General features: G+C 42.1%; 1 protein-coding gene and 1 pseudogene across 22 annotated transcripts in view; one reads left to right on the forward strand and one right to left on the reverse strand.

The window, feature by feature from the left end:
- CELF4 (CUGBP Elav-like family member 4) overlaps positions 1-18,076 on the forward strand; it is a 1,506,243-nt gene that overhangs the window by 716,913 nt on the left and 771,254 nt on the right. The window lies entirely within an intron of this gene.
- LOC143940058 (large ribosomal subunit protein eL43 pseudogene) lies at positions 17,175-17,481 on the reverse strand (annotated as a pseudogene).

The following is an 18,076-nucleotide window of genomic DNA, read 5'->3' on the forward strand; positions in this document are numbered from 1 at the left end:
AGTTCCGAAAACAAGTAACACTAACTCTAACATTTCTTAGTATGTACTAGCTGAAATTCAGATTGCTTATACTAAGTCTTAAAAACAAATATAGTAAGTCTTCATGTTTACAGCCATAGCCGGTTTACAGCCATAGCCATAGAAGGTGTGTAGGGCTTTACAATGCCACATGATATGTAGAAGGTTGCCCTTGTGATGACATTCTCTCCAACATAGTAGCAATAGTGTAGGGTCTATAATATGTAGACGCATGGGAGTCAAGTACCACCTGTGGAGTATTTTGTGTGAGTTGTCCCAGTGGTCGACACATGCTGAATTAGTACTATTGTGCTTTATTGCTAGTAGCCACTGTGGTAAAGTGAAAGCCCTTATACACACGGTCGGAGATTCCAAAGGAATGTGTCCTATCGGACCGTTTTGTCGGATAATTCGACTGTGTGTGGTCTCCATTGGACTGTTTCCGTCGGAGTATCCGGTTTTCCAACTTGTCCGTAAATGCTCCGATCGGACATACTCCGATCATGTGTAGCCTACTCCGATGGACAAAGTGCCACGCATGCTCAGATCAAATTCCTAGACCAAAGCTATTGGCTACTAGCCTGAACGTAGTCCCGTCGTAACGAAATAACGTCATCACGTTATGTACAATCTGATTTTCCGACAACTTTGTCCAACCGTGTGTATGCAACAGTTTCGGACAAAATCCGTCAGACAAAATCCAACGGATTTGGTTGTCAGAATGTCCGACCATGTGTACAAGGGCAAAGACATTTGCAGTTCTGTTTCCCATTTATCCATCATTGGTAGTTTAACGTGGGAGGTATGAAAGTTACAATATTTATAGCATAATGATATGCCTTTAGTACTGGGTTTGTGTTTGTTTAGTAGACAATTCCAAATAGAATATTTAGGGCAGTTGGGTTCACTATATCTTCCAGAGAGAAAGGGATGCCTTTTTGTTTCCAGTGGTGTGTGGAAAAATTGTGTATAAGATATTAATAGGTCGTTAGGGGTATATTACGTTTAAAGAGTGTTTCATTAGGGAATTGATTTCTAGTCAACAATGACCAGGCTGTGAGTGTTGCTTGTATGGTAGGGTATGGTGGGATAAAGGGCTTGTGATGGATAGTAGAGGCCATTAACAGTGCTGTTAGGTCGTGTCCCGGTGTGATGTCACGTTCAATGGGAGACCATAGATTGTCCTCCTGGCAAGAGAACCAGTATTTCACCTGGTCGAGCAAAGACACTTGATAATAAGCTTGGGTGTTGGGTAGTCAACCTCCTCTTACTATCCTATCATTATAATGAGTGGCTAGAGCCACTCTGGGTGTTTTGTTTTGCCAGATAAACTTATTCAGGCTTGAGGCTAAGTCAGTGAAGAATTTGTGTGGGATGGGGATTGGGAGAGTTCTGAATAGGTAGAGCAATTTGGAGAGTATTTGCATTTGGTAAGCTGCAGCTTCTGTTGTCTTTTTCTTGTGGTCCCAGGCCTGATTTTACAGCAATTTTTTATCAGCATTGTTTAAGTTACTGCACATCTGCAATAACTTAAAAAGGCATTAATTATGGGGACTGGTGCAATGAGTGGGTGGTCCCACATATTTAGAAGAGGGGTTTTGGTGCGGCCAACCCATATGTGGATTTGGTTTGGTTGCACCTCCTGGGTCTGGTACCAACCCATAAAGTAAGTTTAGTTTGGGCAGACCATGGGTGGGGTTACCATTGTTTTGGGATCCAGGGTCATAATGTTGGAAAATATGATATGGACGTAGACAGCAATAAAATCTATCTAATCCTTCCCTGCTCTATATAAAAAGAAATTAAATGTTTTGTTAGGAGTGATTCCTACTTGGAGTGGATTTGTTTGCTCACCTCAACTGTTGAGCATGCATATCCTCAAAACTGCTTAAAAGCATTAGCAAAATTGCATTGTGGGTGGTTGTAAGAGGGAAACACCAGCTAGATGACAGCAAGGGGCTTCAGTCTGAAAGTGTAAAACTTCTTTCAATCTGCACTGAACATCCAGTTGGTCAGTGACCATTTTTGTCTATTTCCTTTCCAACTCTGAAGGCAAACAGAACCATTGGAGGATATGTTACTTATACATAGTTCTCTCTAATTACCCTACCTTTTAAAAATGTAAACGAGAACTCGAAATGGCAACAATTATTTCATAAACCATTGTATCACATTTTTTATGCCCGAAATAACGGATAGTTTGTTGTCTTGGGGATTTTTTGTGGGTCTTTGATGATAATTGCATAGACTTTAGTTCCACATTAATCATTAACAGGAGATTATTTTTATTATCTCAGAACACCATTCTCTAGAATATATGGTCTTGCTTTAGAGCCAAGAACTCACAGCATTTGTCTCCACTCGATCTATGGCTGCGCGGTAGATGGTTCGGATAGAAGCGTTGCGCAATTTATCTTGTTTAAGGCTGGAATCAGTCTTCCTCATGTGCCAGTTCCAAAACACATCTACGGAGCACCATACAAGTTTCATAGTATTGTAATAAAACAGAATTAATTGGAATCATGATTCTTTGAAGTCCTTACAGCTGGTGTCATAGAATGTCTGGGATTATCTGGGTCAGATGATAACCTAACTGTCTGGTGATGAAGGGGGATGGCAGCTCTTTGCTCTTGTTCAAATGGACTTTAGAGCAGTGTCAGTTAGTACACTGTATGGTAATCAGACATTGTGGAGAACAGGTAACAGGATTAGTGGTCTATCTGGAAATGGGTAGATCTTTAATGATTTTGATTGCCTTTTTCTGACCATCCTGTTTTCCAAAATAAATACTTGCCTGACAAATGGACCTTGTGTGGCTCCGAAACATTGCATAGCTTTGGACCCTTTTGAGGAATCCTTGGTGTGCTGATGACATTTCTTCATCTAAGCACCAAAAGAGGTGTATGTTGGTTCCATGACCAATTTCCAAATTATCATTCATGCCATCTTTGTGTAAAAGAAGGATCATACGGCAGGAAGAGCTACCCTCCTTTTATTTTGGTGGAGAGCATGTGACCATTGATGCATTAGTGTTGCTGGTGACATTCATAGCATGTCTTCCATTGACTCCCAATGATCTTAAACCATTTTAGGCACAGCCACCAGATTTGCCCGGGTGTGTTGCCTAGGAGATTTGCTCATTTGCATATAGGCAGCCACCCCAACTCAAGAAACTAAGACAAAATAGTACACTTGTTCCAAACAACTTTACCATTAGAAACTATAGGAAAAACATTGTTCTTATTGGCGTGAAGCATTCATTCTGTACAGCAAACTGCAACTGTGCTTATCCAAGGGGGCTTCTGTGGTGCATTTAGCACATGCATGTTTACCTGCATTATGTTGCACATTAACATAAGGCAGCTTACTCATTTGAATGTGCTTCCAATACACCATAATGGCCCAAAGGTGTGGTACACTATAATGCAGGTACATTGGAAGGGCTTATTGGGGTGCCATGTACAATAATTGGCACAGCAGTGAACTGATGCATATACGTTCAAAAAGGCCCCAACGCCCAACTCCAGGGTCAAGATCTTCCCAGCTCCTTTGCCCCCTCTACCCCATTGGAGAACCCCTGCACTCTGTAAACACACTTCTTTTCCTGGTGTCTTTAGTCCAGAGATGCCATTAGTCCACTTCACCCTTTTCTTCTTCCACAAGTAAGCAGATCCTCCCAAATGCTGAGATCTTGATGACATGGCGCTGCTGTCTCCAGAATTCTTCTGTGAGTTCATGGCTGGGAGTTGGAGCCTCATTGTCAAGAGGTTGAAAAAGGTTGGGCTTCATTTAGCTGGAAGAGGGTGGGAATGTGTAAGTCTGTGGGGGACAGTGCGGGAGATAAGATAAATATAGCAGCTGGTACAGCATTTTAAAAAAAAATCTGCAGATCCAGACTCATTTTCTTTCCAAGTTGGACATGGTCTTTAAGTGGGAATGTCCACTTTACTAGATTTCCGGGAGTCAGGTCCTTCATGTGGACATTCCAACCTCAGTGCTGCTTTTTCAAAACTGCCACCCGAGGCAGCCAGCTCTACTTGCCTTATTGTAGGAATGCCCTTGTTTATCTGAGTTCCACTGCAACCAGATTTATAAGAAAGGTTTGTATCTGCAGGATTTGCAGAACCTAGAACTGGCTCAGATAGGAAGGATCCTACAGTGGGTTTGTTTGGAAATCCCGCTCCCTCCTGAAAAACACATTAGCAAAAGGCTGACATAAGGGAACAGAGTGGAATGATATAAAACAGCAATGCCTGACCGAAATACCAAAGCCTTGCTCAAGCAGGCTATTTTCACTTTATGCAACTCATAGCTTCATTTCCAATTTTAACGGAAGTGTACCTTTAATATATGTGGACTTGATGGAAGTTTTAACATTCTCCTGGGGTTTTTTTCAGTAATGTCAGTGTGGGAAAATATTGAAGAGTGTATAAATATAGATCCTCAGCAGCGTGTTGGATGTGAGATGTTTTACCTGGATTTATTGACCGGTTTCATACACTACTTAACCTAAATGAGAGATTTTTTTTTTTCTTCCAAGAGCTATTTTGGGCCATCACAGAAGCGCCAAACGGGAACCCCTGCTTCATGCTCATTTATTGAAATTCAATAGGCCTCTCTCATTTTCTTTATTAACTTCTCTTTTGCCACAGGGAAATTCAGCCACCTTTTAAACATAGCCATCGATGTGGGCTCTGAGGCCTTTTGACTTATGTCATATTTTTCCTCACTTAGCTGCCAATAAAGCATAATGTCCTCTGTATTCCAGATACCATCTGATAATGTCAACCCAATTTTTACTGAAAGCAAATCGCATATCATGTAGTCATTTCCGAGCCTAACATTTTTCTAAAAGTAACTTTATTTTTTCTATATAATTATATTGCATTTTGCATTGTTGGCTTCCTGCCCCATAATTTCTTGTTGGTAATTCAAATCCAGATTTGCCGAGGCGCTTTCTAGGAAAGTCGAAAAAGAATAAATTTGCCACAACCAAAGCATTAAATCACTCTGTGCTGAACGTATAGCATGTCCTGATTTTTTCAACACAGACCACAGCAGTGCTGTTGTGTGAATTGAACTTAATTGCCTTATCTATGCATTGGGACTGAGTTGGGCAAGGCTACCCAGCACAGCACATTGCATGTGATGTGAATGGACATTTAGACCTTCCAATATAGTACTACTTTTATGCAATGATCATATTATGGAAATCTTGTTGCCCTATAAATCGTCTTTGAAGGACTTAATAGTTTGTTTATCCTTCTGTTTGAACACAACATTTTAATGAATCGATCTTGCTAGTAAAAGTTGTGTTGTGGTTGAGGCATTCTTTAGTGAAGACTGACACCAATGATCTTTTTAGCTATGTAGGTGAACAAATTTTCCCAACGACCACATATGTAGGGAATATTCTTCTCATAGACCATCACACTAATGTACTGTAAGCTGTAGATATAGTAATTATTAGTAGGCGTTCCCTGAGCCCTGAAAGTTATTTCAAGGGTTCTTCCATGCTAAACAGTTTGAGAACCACTACTCTAGTGGCTATCTGCAGGTTCACACAATTCCTAGATCCATCAAGATTTAAACAATTACTAGGTCCATCAAGAGCCACACAATTCTTGGATCCATTAAGATTCATACAATTCCTAGGCCCACTAGGTTCACACAATTCCTAGGGCCATCAAGATTCACTCAATTCCTAGGCCCATCAAGAGTCCCACAATTCCTAGGTCCATTAGGGTTCACACAATGTCTAGGTCCATCAATGTTCACACAATGTCTAGGTCCACCGAGGTTCACACAATGTCTAGGTCCACCGAGGTTCACACAATGTCTAGGTCCACCGAGGTTCACACAATGTCTAGGTCCACCGAGGTTCACACAATGTCTAGGTCCACCGAGGTTCACACAATGGCTAGGTCCACCGAGGTTCACACAATGTCTAGGTCCACCGAGGTTCACACAATGTCTAGGTCCACCGAGGTTCACACAATGTCTAGGTCCACCAAGGTTCACACAATGTCTAGGTCCACCGAGGTTCACACAATGTCTAGGTCCATCAATGTTCACACAATGTCTAGGTCCATCGAGGTTCACACAATGTCTAGGTCCATCGAGGTTCACACAATGTCTAGGTCCATTGAGGTTCACACAATGTCTAGGTCAATCAAGGTTCACACAATACCTAGGTCCATCAAAATTAATTACTCTCATGACACCCTGCAGACTGTGTAAATCTACATGAGCAAGTAAAGCAAATGAAAAATTCACAATTTAATAAAAAAATAAAATAAAGAAGAACCCAATTTGTGCAAGGGCCACTTCATTTCTAACTGGAAATAAGGGCCAAACAAATTGAGCTGCACCATACCACCCAAGCACGTTAAATTATTCTGCTGGTCCACTTTAAAATATCAGATAATTCTAACGGAGGAGCATTAATCAAACAGGTGATAATATCACAGGAGAGGAAATATGACTTCTTGTTATGTTACTCAGGGGGTGATTCATCAAGAAAAGAGTTATTGCAGACACATAAATGAATCAGCTATCTGCCACTACCATGGTACCAAGAGATATTATCACACATTAGATAACATCATCTCTGTATGATTAATATAACATCTCCCACTCACTGGCCCTCCACCCCGTCCTCTCCGTATGCTGTGCCGTATACTGGAGAACAAACAGTGGCAAAAAAAGATTATATTGTCCTCCTTTTAAAGAAGAACTCCAAAAGATCTAAACTAGAACCTTTCCAAAGCATCTATTGGTAGATTTTGTTAAATCACTTACACCAACGAAGAATTTGTTGTGTGTTTTTAAAGCTGGGAAGACCTCTAATATGCAAATAAATCTTCTAAAAAATTTAACATACGTCAAAAAGTAGCCATTGCCAAACTCCTGTTAGGGTGGTAGAGAGCGATGATTGATTTGGACTGAAGACTGGGCAATTTGCCAAATTTTTTGATTGTCCTGAATATATGCATTCTGATTTTTTCCATCCTCAAGTGAACCATACAACTCTTGAATCATGTTAACCTGGATTTGTAAATTGCACAAATTTTCTACAGATAAGACAATGCACAAATGTCCAGGAGAATCAAAAAACAATGAATCAACGATTCTACCAATTCAATCATCCCTGCTGGTAGTCACATAGCTTACCTTCTATGATTTTTCTTTTAGGGCCTATAAAAAGAAAAAAACATTATATTTTTCCCTTTCCTACTGAAGTTAAAGTAGAAGTTCACCCAAAAACGAACTACCGTATTTAATCGGCGTATAACACGCACCTTAACTTTAAGAGGGAAGTTTCAGAAAAAAAAAACATACATTTTAAAATAAGGGTCAGCAGCCTCACCAGTGCCCATATGCAGCCTCTAATATGCCCATTATTGCAGCCTGTTTAGTGCCCATCTGCAGCCTCTAACGTGCCCATCTGCAGCCTCTATTGTCTATTGTACCCATAATTGCAGCCTCTAACATGCCCAACTGCAGTCTCTAACTTGTCCATCTGCACTCTCTAACATGCCCATCTGCAGCCTCTAGCATGCCCATGATTGCAGCCTGTTTAGTACACATCTGCAGACTTGCCTTTTCAGATGATTACAGCCGTACCAGTGCTGGATAACACAGATCCGCAATCTCCTGTGTATCCGGCGCTCAGTCACTCCCAGCCCCGCCCGGCTCATATGATGGACAGAGCAGTGGTACAATGCGGGGCCAGGGGGGCGGGACTGTGTGATACACAGGCGATAGTGGCTGTGTGTGATCCAGATGCGCTCGTCCACTCCTTCCACTCCGAAGCAGCAGGGATCGGCGTATAACATGCACACAATTTCCCACTGATTTTCTGGGGGGGGAAAGTGCGTGTTATAACCCGATAAATATGGTAACTAAATCTACTCCCATCCACATTTTAAAACAAATCTATTTAGCCATGTAAAGAAAAAAAAAGAAAAGAAAAAAATGAATCGCTATAAATGAATCGCTATAAATGAATCGCTGAAGCCAATCCAGTCTGTTCTCCAGAGATAGATGCTGTGTGCAGGAGAGAACCGACACCGGCTGGGAATTGCCTGGGAAGTAACGTCACCCATAGAGTTTCTACGGGGCTTGCATTGTTGGCTGCCTCTCCTACACCCGCCTACACACTAAAGCCGCCACCGGCAACTCAGCGTGGGACTGGAGCGACTGCAGAATTGGTAAGTACAGTGGTTTTTTGGTTTACAGAGCTAGATAGATTAGATTTAGAATGTGGCTGTGAGTAGGTTTAAAGTTAGTTAGGTGTTGGCTGAACTTCTATTTTAAACTCCATTGTTATATATATTATATATTAACTTCAGTCCTGGCCTTTTTTTATCTTGCTGGTTCCCCAGCTAAGGTTCATTTCAGAATCCTGCTAAAGACCGCACTGCACTTACCCTTTCAAAGTGCTGCATGACATACACCATATGGCTTAAAGTACATGGACACCCCTCTAAACGAATCATTTCTTGTGTTTCTAGTTAATTCTGCAGCATTCAAAGACATTTTAGACTAATGTGATTTTCCAACCTTGTGGCAAAAGTTTGGGAAAGGCCCCTTTCTATTACAGCATGACTGTGCTGTGACTGTGATAAAGACATGGTTTGATGAGTTTGGTGTTGAGGTATTGAGGTATTGAGTGACTTGCACAGAGCCCTAACCTCAACCCTACTGAACACCTTTGGGATGAATTGGGATGCCAATTGGTCTTCTCATCCAACATTTGTACCAAACGATCTTTTGGCTGAATAGACATACATTTATATATAGACACTCCAAAATCCAGGCTTGTGCGGGAATGAATTGGCTCATTTAGGTGTGATGGTCAGGAGTCCACAAATTCTTAGCCAAATATTGTAACATGAGTTGGGTCTTCACATCACTGCTCATATTGGTACCTTGGTAGTATGTTTGTCATTGCTTTATCCCCACCAATCAGTGGTTGTCTTTTCATCAGAGCAACCGTGCATACCTGGGGCCTATGAATACTGAATCCAGCATTCCATAACCTATAAACCATATGGTCTTGTATCCTCATGAATGTCTTCTTTCAAAGAATAACTGAATGTTCATATGATATCCTTCCTGCCTAGTACCCCTAAATAACAGAAACCCACCTGCCCGTGTCCCAGATATACTGTATACTTACATGGATCCCATGGCTGAAACATCAGAGTTTTCACATCCAACTGCCAGAATCTCATTATTGCTGACTATGTTCTTCAAAGACAGGTGATGCTTGGGAGATGGCTCCATACATGTCTACAGGGATTGATTGTGTAAGGTTGGCCAGCATAGCAAAAAATGTTTTTTGCCATGGGATGTGGGGTATTACTTTGGATAGGTGGACTACGAAGGAAGGATAGCTGTACTTTATAGGAAAGTATAGTTATCATTTAGAAAGGTGGTTGAAGTTCCCTTAAAAAAAAAAAAGACATTACCGAAGATAATGTGAGAGCCCAATTGGATTTCAATAAAGTAGCGTGAAGTTGGGTAAGGGTCCCATATGGCCCAAAAGAGCTCTTGAAAAAAAAAATCTAATTTAGGTTAAGTAGTGTATGAAATGAGTCCATAAATCCAGGTAAAATATCTAGCAGGCTTCAGAAGATCTATATTTATACACTTTTCAATATGTTCCTTACATTCCTACAGAGACATTAGGGAAAGGCTCTCGGAGTCCATGTATAAGCATAGCGAATAGTCCATACAGGAACATCTACTCCGCATGCATTACCCGAGTAATTGTTCTCTGCTGAAAATAAATAAATAAAATAAATTAAACGTTATTGTTCAAAAGTTTTCGGAAGTTTGTAAAGCTGTTTACAGCTCTAAATAAAGTCTATGGACAATTGTGTCCCTGAGCTCGGGAGCACTTGTTTATTCTGTCTGCTGGTGCTGGTCACATGGCCAGATACCACCATTTTATCCCATGAGCCCGACCAAAGGAACGGGTCAGAGTTTCAGGCAGAACTCCTGATTGGACAGCTCTGCCTAAAAGCCATTCCCCAAGCCAATTTGCTTGATCAAACATTGCTATCGGCAAGGAGGGAGCTTCCTGGGTAGTTGGAGCAAGATACGTTCTTTTTTTCCTTTCAGCCTTTCTTTTCTATGCCTTTGAAGGCAATCCTTGATTTGGACTATAGGTCTGCTATAATCCGCTCAAAAGTGATATTTTTTTTTAGTAGGCAGAGTCTAATGGCTGGATTCCAACAACCAGCTCTCCAACTTACTGTACTCAGTTGTGCTCCTACACACCTTGAGTTTTAGATATTACCGTCAACTTGAGGCTTTCCCATTTTTTTAAAGTGGAAGTAAACCCTGATGAGTTTACTTCCTCTCTCATTCCCTGCAAAGGTAAAGCATAATGGACTACTATGCACTTACCTGACACAGGAGCCAGTGATGTCCGCTGTCCCCTGTAGTCCGGCGCATTCATCTTCTCGGTGGGTCTCGCTGCTCCGCCGCTGTCATTCGGCGAAGCTGTCACTCCCGCGCATGCACACGGAATATCGCATATCGCCGTTGACGGTGCCGCGCTTAGTGCGCCTGAGCGCCGCTGTCTACGGCGCGTGCGCCATAGACAGCAGTGCCTGTCTTTCGGCAAATATCTCCTAAACCATGTAGGTTTAGGAGATATTTCTTGGACCTACAGGTAAGCCTTAATCTAGGCTTACCTGTAGGTCAAAGTGTGTTGTAAGGGTTTACAACCACCTTAACTGCATGCTGCATAATATATAAAAAAAAAAAATAGGAAGTCAATAGGGAAATAGGACCCTTATAATAATTGTGGTGGATAAAGCCTAAGTGCAGAACTCTTGCCACCTGCATCCCCAAAAGTGCTAAGGACACCTCCAACAAAATGTGTAAAAGTAGACAGATGTCAAATGGCTAACTTCATGTTACTGGAAGAAGGGGGGGGGGGGGTGCAGAGGCTTTACATTATAAATGTTAAATTTGGGTCATGACTGCCTATTGCTTGTATTGCCACCCTAGTAGTTAGTATTTATCAATCCTACGGTTGTTCAAACCTCCTATAGGTCCAGAGTTTAGCATTTATCATACACTATCTAAAGAAAACCTACATTTTAACATTGTCAGGATACGAGTTCATAAGACATGGAGTGGAATGTTACCCCAACCTCAATGGTATTAGGGTTCTCTTCCGTATCTACACTTTGAACATAGCTTTAAACTCCATTAGGAGGCTAGCTTTCCATTCTTTACCAGAAGCTAAAGTTTTGAGTCTTTAAAATACAATGTATTGCCAAAAGTATTGAGTTGGCCCACCCTTTTGCAGCTATAACAGCTTAGTTTGAGGAACTTGACTTGACTGGTCTTGACCTCAACCCGATAAAACACCTTTGGGATCAATTTGAGTGGGTCTACGAGGCTGTGCCTGACCTCACAAATGTGCTTCTGGAAGAATGGTCAATTATTCCCATAGACACACTCCTAAACCTTGTGGACAGCCTTCTCAAAGGGCGGGCCAACCTAAATACCATTGGGATGAATTAGAGTGGAGGCTGGTGGGAGCCAGACCTTCCCGTCCAACATCAGCGCCTGACCTTTACAAACACGCTTCTGCAAGAATGGTCAAACATTTCCATAGACACTCTCCTTAACCTTGTGGACAGCCTTCCCAGAAGAGTTGAAGCTCTTATAGCTGCAAAGGGTGGGTCAACTCAATATTGAACCTGTATGGACTAAGACTGGGATGTCTTTAAAGTTCATGTGCGTGTAAAGGCAGGCATCCTATACTTTTGCCAATATAGTGTAGCTAGTAATAGTTAGTTCCATTCAGCTGGCATTGTTCTTTAATGTTGAAGATGCTTTGCAGCCTACCCAAGGCACTTTTTAAGTTCTAATGAGTGTCTGGACGATATCCCAGAATGTATATCCACTCAGTTATCACAGTCACCTTAATTCAATCACCAAAAATGTGGATGTTTTTGGACAGGACTAGAGGTGTGAAACCACTGTGTTCTAATGATATAATCCCATCCTTGACGTCAGAAATTCTGCACGTGTTAATCATTGGAGTCACATATCTGAAGATGCGAATCATTATTAAATTGCCGGGGTGGAGTTGGTAATTGACATAATAAGTGAAAGACAGATGATGTCTAAGGTCCCCAACCCTGTTTAGGGATGGTTGTTAAAGTATGACATAGATTAGTGGTTCTCAACCCTGTCCTCAAGCACCCCCAACAGGCCATGTTTGCAGGTTTTCCTTTATCTTGCACAGGTGATTTAAATCAGAATCAATGGCTTGTTATTTTGGGCAGCTATTTTATCTAAGAGGAATTCCGAAAACATGGAGTTGGGGGTACTTGAGGACAGGCTTGAGAACCACTGAAAGGCTGGATGAGGGAAAGGACCTGTAATGCCGCATACACACGATCTTGGATGGTTTTTCTGATGAAATTCCGCTCAAGCTTGGCTTGCATACACACGGTCACACAAAAGTTCTCTGAACTTTCGACCGTCAAGAACGCGGTGACGTACAACACTACGAAAAAATTAAGTTCAATGCTTCTGAGCATGCGTCAAATTGTTTCTGAGCAAGCGTAGGAATTTTGCATGCCGGAATGCTACAGACAATCGGAATTTCCAATTGGAACTTTTTCCGTTGGAAAAATATAGAAACTGCTCTCAATCTTTTGCTGGCGGAAATTCCCACCAGCAAAAATCCGATGGAGCATACACATGGTTAGAATATCTGACCAAAAGCTCTCATCTGACTTTTGCTGGTGGGATTTCCGATTGTGCGTACAGGGCTTTAGTGTTAGTTACCTGCAACAGAAAAAAAAAAATCGGATTGGCGTGGCAGAGCTGTGTAATTCTTAGAACTTGATAGACAATATTCCAAATCTTTTGACAGGTCAAGTATCCCCCTCTCAAACCATCTGTGTGTTTAGCTGTTCGCCCCTACATTCAGCTTAAATCCTAAAATCCTACATATCATGGTTACTCAATCTGTGGCCCATGAGGCATTGCAAGCCACTGACAGTTACAGTGGGTGCCGCCAATATTGTGTCAATCTCGTTGCTGTTATGCCGCTCCTCCCGCTCGCCACCCCCAATACATTCCTATGGATGCATGGCATCTCGTGGGGGCAGTGAACGCAAGAAGCACAGCTCGCAGCGGTGATTTCCAGCGCAATCCTATCATGCTGGAAACACAATATCGGCGGCACCTACTGTACAAGCTTGACTCCCAAGAGCATGATGAGACTTGTGGTTCCACAACCGCTGGAGGGCCACAGGTTGAGCACCCATGCTATATACAATACCCTGCATATGCCATACAATACATAGGGTGGCACAGTGGTGTAGTGGGTAGCACCCTTGCCTAGCAGTAAAAAGGGTCACTGGTTTGAATCACAATACTACTTGCCTGGAGTTGCCATGTTCTCCCTGTGCCTGTGTGGGTTTCCTCTTGGGTACTCCAGTTTCCTCCCACACTCCAAAGACATGCTGGTAGGTAAATTGTCTTCTATCCAAAAAAATATAAAAATATGGCCCTAGTATATGAATGTGAGTTGGGGACCTTGGATTGTGGACTCCTTGAGGGTAGGGACTGATGTGAGTGTGCAGTGTTGTGTAAATTGATGGTGCTATATGGGTACCTTAAATAAATAATAATAATAGATAAGCATCTTAATGAGAGACAATGTATAGGGACAATTGTAGACACGCACCCTCACTCAGGTTGGACTGGTGTCTTTATTCAACCTTACTAACTATGTAACTACATAGCACAGATAATTTAAGTCATTTACAAACATTATTCTAAAACGGGCAAAGTTTGGATGTAACTTTGCCAGCTGGACGGGTCATTATGCATCACGTGGGCCTATCGATTCCGTAGGGGAACATGACAATAATGTCTGCGGAACGCACATTATCATAGAAATAGGTTGCCCTGCAGCCGCTCTACTTCAGATATATTAACTGCTCTGGGATTCCAAGAATTTCTTGAGCCGCACGAAAAAAAAAAAAAAAAAAAGTGCATCCGCCAGTGACTGTAGCTCTTTTTATTAATAACGCTATCACTTAGAAAGGTTCCGCTCACTTCTCACTTGCTGCGGGCCAGCAAAGAATTGTGAACTGTGCTGGCGTGGACTTTAAAAAAAAAAAAAATAGTATAATAAGGACTGCTTTATCTTTTATTTATCTCTAATTGCTACTGTGTCCGCAGTGTGTGGCGTTTGTCATCGGTCCGGGCCTCGCTGCTGCTCTACCTGTTTCATGATAAGGGAACGCACGTGGAAAAAAATAAAATAAAAATTATAGTCATATTACATTTACAGAACCTTTCTAAAAGGGGAACTCTAGTGCATTGTTAGGGAGTCCACATTCTAAATGTATTGTAGGCATTTTATCTGGAAGTAATAATGCAAGTTGACATTTCTTCCAAATTTTAACCTTCTTTTTTACCATATTTAAAATATTGTATTATTCACTATATGGCCAAAAGTTTGCGGAATCCTTACAATTACTTCTAAACATGGCCAACATCAGTGTACACCCTTCCAAATGATTGAGTTAAGGTGTTTTCAGTTGGGTGATGTTATATTAAAGACAATTTAGACCAGTGGTTGTCAACTTGCAAAGTATAGGGGCTGTCACATGCAGCCCCTAACATCTCCTAACATCTCCAAAGGGTTTCCTATTAAAATATGATGTACTTCTACAGAATACTGTGATACACTGAAGACTTAGTCGAGGGAATGGTCAGAGACTAGGAGTGGCTGGAGATTGAAGTCAAGCTTTAGGAGACAGTCAGTACCTAGAGACATGTTACATGAAACTGCAAGCAATTACAGTTTTACCCTAGGTCAGTGCTGGCGAACCTTGGCACCCCAGATGTTTTGGAACTACATTTCCCATGATGCTCAACTACACTGCAGAGTGCATGAGCATCATGGGAAATGTAGTTCCAAATTATCTGGGGTGCCAAGGTCCGCCATCACTTCCCTAGGTTCACACGTATGCGTTTTTTTGTGCGTTTTTCAAAAACACACTACAGTCCATTTAACATGGTTTTCCTATAGTACACATTCACAGCACCTTGTCCCCATGTTGATGGGGACAAGGGCCTCTTCCCCACAACCCTGGGCAGAAGTTGTGAGGGTCTGCGGACGGAAGGCTTATCAGAATCTGGAAGCCCCCTTTAACAAGGGGCCCCCAAGGTCCCGGACCCCCCCCCCCCCATGTGTACCACTACCCAGTCACTAAAAAAAGTGTAAAAAGTGAATAAAGACTACAAATGTTCCTTTACTAAAAATTAAAAAAAAAAAAAAAAAACGATGTCCCCCAGTGTAGAGCCATTGTCAATTTACGATGCCCACTGCACCATTGGCAGCCCAGCATGGGCCGGTCAATGATATCACAGGAGGGGCGGTAATGTCGCTAGGTCCCTCCTCTTAGGTATTTAAGAACTGGCACACGGCTGAGCAGGCAGACAGGTAGGAGTCTGTGGCATGAGCTGAGCTTTTTTTTTAAAAATGTTGTGATTGATGAGAAATCTACATCGGGGGGACTTATCAAAAGCTTGTGTAGTGTCTTTATTGACTTTTTACATTTTTTGGGTGAATAGGGAGGGGTACTATGTACCCCATACTAATTCACATGGGGAGCCCGGGATCTGGGATCTTCCAGATCCCGATAAGCCCCCCCACCCACAGACCACCACCCAGCATAGTGGGCAAGAGGTCTTGTATGGTTAGGGGGCTTGCCCGTCCCCTCTCTTTCCTGACTTGCTGGTTGCATGCTTGGATACGGGTCTGGTATGAACGAAGCCATGGAGGTTGATTTACTAAAACTTGAGAGTGCCAAATCTGGCACAGCTGTGCATGATAACCAATCAACTTCAGCTTGTTTAATTAAGCTTTGACAAAAAAAAATGGTTTATTGGTTTCTATGCAGAACTGCACCAGATTTTGCACTCTCCAGTTCTAGTAAATTAACCCCATGCTATGACGAGTTCAATGTTGAGGAACCCAAGTGGCCTACACAGAGCCCTGACCTCAACCCTACTGAACAACTTTGGGAATTGAATTGTGAGTCAGGTCTTCTCACCCATCATTAGTACCTGACCTCACAAAAGGTTCTTCTGGTTGAAAGACTTCCCAGTAGAGTGGAGGCTGTTATAGCAACTTCATAATAATGTTCATAATTGTGGAATAGGATATCTGACAAGCTCAGCATGATGGTCATGTGTTCACAAACCCTTGGCCATCAAGTGTTTTATAGGTTATGAATATTGTTTTTCCCAACTGAACCTTCTTTAATAAGCAGTGGCGGCTAGTGCTTCAGCTGGGGGGGGGGGGGGGGGGGGGGCAAACAAACCACCCGAATTATAATTTGCTATTGCCACACAACTGGGTGGGCTCATTGCTCCCCAAGCCCACCCTTTTTTGAAGCCAATTAGAGCCTCATGTGTCAAAAAAACCAAAAACATTGGAATCCATGCGTCTGGTGCCCTGTATGTAGATTAGGTGTTGGGCACATGGGTTAGGGGGGCGGAGCCCCTGCGCCTCATATGGAGTGACTGCCACTGTTAATAAGGATCTGTGCAAAGATCAATCACCTGATCTTTCACCACTTTAGACTGATTAGAATACTGACTTCTTATTGGTGGATCTGGGTCACTCTATTACGGACTTCAACATTACACTGTATTTCTGGCCAGCGGTGCACACTTTCTTTACCGTTATGAACCGGGGGCCGTTCTCCCAGGGGCTAGTGTAAATCTTCAAATGAATTAGCACAGCGCATCTCCAGGGAGCGAACCGGCTCTGATGAGTCAGGGAAGAGGTGATAAATGTTAACTGAACACTTTCCCAGAATGCTGATCTATGATTTACAAAGCGGCTCCACACCTGCACAAAACCTGCCGAGCACCGGGTTTTCTCCAACGCTCCCGTTCACTTCTTTTTTACTTCTTCTTTCTTTTCCAGATACGTGCCAAAAAAGTCCACAGGGGACAAACAGTAAGGGTAGAAATCTGCCTAACGTAACTCTTTCAGTTCTGAAACCTTTTCATAAAATTTCTGAGCTGATACTGTAAGTCTGTCTTACCTCAGTCCAAATCACCATCTATACAACAGAATTCTATTAGTCTTTCAATTCCTTCAATCTCCCGATGGTGGATTTCACTGTGACAGCCGAGTCGGTGTTGTAGGTCCATGCACCTCCAGCTACAATTTTAATGCAAGAACCGAGGTGACAGATTGCTACAGCCTTCCTTTTCGTTTTGGTCTCGCACAGAAGGAGCAGGTGTACTTGGCGTGTTGGCTGATTTCAATATTCTTGACCATCTTCCTTAGGGAATCACCATAATGGGTCCCATATTTTTCCCCCAAATGCCAACCTTCTAGGAGCGTTTGGCCTTCTTCCTCCAGCATCCAAACAGAAAGACCATTCCCCCCTCTGAGCATTTTGGTCACTAACAACCTCACCACATGTTAGCTATTCAATTATATTCCTTTTGTAAATCCATAAATGACAGGCCATATACTAGACAATCCTCAAAAAAAGTTATTTGAGGACATGTACAATGAGTCCTCGCCAAAGAAATAAATAATTAATTCTTAAGCAAGAAGGTAACATTCTTCAAAACCTTTTGTCCATATATCATACAGGTCCTTTAACAGTGTAATAAATCCACCCATGTTCCCTAGAAGGACCTAGGGCGGAAAGTTTTCGAGAGCAACCATTTCATCAACTGTAGGAAGATAGATCTATTCTCCATAAGTGCTCACCAGAGTTTTTGTATACCATTTTTTATGGTCACTTGCAACCTCTCCAGATGTAAATTACACAACCACTGCAGATATTCCTGAGTGTCTACATTCCCTCAAATCAAGAACCACAAAATAAGATATACTTTGAAACCTTGTTCGGTCAATGAAGCACAACCCTGAGTTAAAACTAAAATATAATAAATATTTTTTAAATAAGGAAGAAACTTTTTTCCATACTAAGTTTATCTGGCCATTCTAATGTCCCTCAGGCAA

This window comes from Lithobates pipiens, unplaced genomic scaffold, assembly GCF_037356315.1.
Source record: "Lithobates pipiens isolate NorthernLeopardFrog02 unplaced genomic scaffold, aLitPip1_a1.2 Scaffold_3, whole genome shotgun sequence".
Classification (NCBI taxonomy): Eukaryota; Metazoa; Chordata; class Amphibia; order Anura; family Ranidae; genus Lithobates; species Lithobates pipiens.